The following is a 2,768-nucleotide window of genomic DNA, read 5'->3' as shown; positions in this document are numbered from 1 at the left end:
CATGCTTTGCAGGCCTTGGCGGCAACTATGTTAACATCGCCTGCAGTGACGCTGAAGGTTAAAGTGGAGTTGCTTGTGGGCCAGGCGAGAGCTTTTCTGATGAATGAAGACGGAGCACCCAGCCTGCATTGTCCGGGATCCATCTCCAGATCGATGGCCTGCTCTGCATAGAACGCCAGAGATAGCACGAAGCTCTGTAATGAAGCTCATTGCTTCGAGCATGATGATGTACTAACGCAGTTGGTCGACGAGTCTCTTCATGTGTCTCATTCTTATTCCAAGCGCACCGACAATTTGTGTGGTCAAGGCGCGCTGTACCGGAATGCAATTGGATCTGATGGCAAGTCTCAAGAACAAGACTCATGCCTATTTAGTAAGATGAGTAAGGCTACTAACGTACTTTTCTTTTGCTCTCATGAACTTTCTGCAGGAGAAGCGTCACCCGAATGGTGTACGCCTGCGATAGGCTGGCCGTCTCGGTCCATCTAAGCGCCGTTCACCGCTTCGTGTTTCTTCTCCAAGCGGTCTATAGAGGAGCAGTGTCCCAGGTAGATAGACAATTTGTCTGTAGGTGGAGAGGGTAGCAATACAGAGGGATTAAGGTTGGTGAGACTTTGCTGAGTGTTTAGGCTTTAGAACAGTTAGAACATGAGGATAGAGGTATCAAAGGCCAGTTGAGATATATTTGCTGATCAAGGAACTGACGGAAGAGTCGCTCGATGTTCAGGCTCAACTTTCCCTGGACAGCAGATACAGTGACAGCAAACTGATCAGAACGCAATGGGGCAAGAACTTTATTAGGGAAAAGGTGGTTTTTTGATCATTGATTTTCGAATAGAAGTGTTACGACCCGTTATGCATGGATAACAGTTAACCGACCCACTTAGGCATCGGGCGGCTAGGACAGGACATTTATACTACCGGATCACGGGAATAACAGGGACTCACTCGAGGACGGAAGAACTATAGTATAAGTCACGTAATAATAAGATAATAATCATATTAGATTAATATAATCCAATATAACTTAGAAGCTAAACGATTATTCTAGATCAAAATAATCTAGAACAACCTAAAGTATAAAGGAATATATTCAGAATTAGACTTATATATAGTATAACCCTAAACCTAGCTTATAGTTAGACTTCTATAGCTCTTCAGCAATCAACTTAGTATTCATCCTTAAGATACTCTCAGCTTACCTTCACTACAAATCACTTATTAAGCCTAAAACTAATCACCTTAGCCTCTAAAGACCCGATCTACTACAGCCTACAACCTTTAACCCAGACCACAACCCAGTATACTGTTAGAACATATCAATCCCCAGCTTCTATTAGCAGACCCTACTGTCAGATAGCTGACCGTAACAAGAAGGGGCAAGTAATGACTAGAGCCAACGACAAGAAAGTGTTGTCCTTCAGATCGACAGCTCATACTGACATGTCAGACTCAACATATCAGATCATATCAGATGAAGGCCTTGGCTGTGACCAATTTCAACTCGCTAACTTCTAGTAATAAGGTTCCTTGAAGTTCGCAAGACTTTTCCGTGAAATCATAGACAGTCATCTAAGCCCTAAGCTGACATGTCTACCCGTTCATTCCGCTCTCCGTTCACATATCAAGTGGCAATAGAACCAAACTGCAATATAATGGCTTACTCAATCACAATCCGATCTGAGTCATTTCCTCTTCGTAGTCTTGCACAGATTCTCTGCAAGACCTCTTCCTCTTCCTTGAACCAGGCAAATCTAGGCATCAATAGACATTCGAAGAGGCTCTCATAGCCATTTAATCATTACATGGCCAGTCAATGTGCAGTATCGTTTTTCGCCTTTATGTCCGTTCGTCCAGATAGCTTGCGTTGGTCGCTGTTAGTCTCTACAAAGCCGCTTTAATTCAGCCCGCTAGCTCTGGTGATGCAGTCTCCTCGACACAATTTCACCTTGGCGACCATGTGATGGAGATGGTGTGATGATTTTGCTCGGTGAAAGAAGAAAGAAGCGCAGACAGACAGCAAAAGACATTCCAGTTCGAGAAGAAAATGCAAAGTTCTCAACATTTATCGATGAGGTAACGTGAAGTCTCTACAACGCTCCCATTTTGATGATCAGGAAATTGTTGCAATGCCTGAACAGTGGCCACTCACACAAGAACATTAGTTCGGCTGACTTTATGATTAGAACGTACGTACTCCGCTCTCCGCGAATCAAAACTGGAGTTTGTACAAAGTGAAAGCAGAAATGTAACCTGAGGGGCTTGCAGCAAGAGCTTTGTAAAGCATTCAGACAACGTCGATAAGAAGCCGCCACCTCTCCATAAACGGAGAAGGATAGTCTCTTGGTCCTGAAAAACTTGGTATGGAATCATATCGCTAACAATAGCGAATGGCTTGAAGAACATACGGAAGCCGGCTACAACATCGAGACCGCTCCCTGGCATGAGTGGGCTCTCGAACTAGATTCCGCGCTGCTGAATCTTGGTGACAAGCTTGCTTCGCATGAACTACCGACAGGCCTGAAGGCCTCTATATGTTTGGCCAAGATGATCAATACATTCGGCAAAATGACATTGACCCTCTGAACCTTTGGTAGTATCACATGCCCGGTTGACGCTGGTACCAATGCAAAAGCAATCCATTCTGCTTGGATCTCTGGACAACATGTCATTTTATCAGAAGAAGTGTACGAGAAAATAGCCAAGTTCAAGGCGCAGTTCATGGAACAGAAGGCCGAATTTCTGCGTGAACATTGCTTAGTCGGGGC

The sequence above is a fragment of the Colletotrichum siamense genome (genome assembly GCF_013390195.1).
Source record: "Colletotrichum siamense strain Cg363 chromosome Unknown KSG_Cg363_contig17, whole genome shotgun sequence".
Classification (NCBI taxonomy): Eukaryota; Fungi; Ascomycota; class Sordariomycetes; order Glomerellales; family Glomerellaceae; genus Colletotrichum; species Colletotrichum siamense.
The sequence above is the reverse complement of the archived record's forward strand: the minus strand, read 5'-3'. Positions refer to the sequence as shown.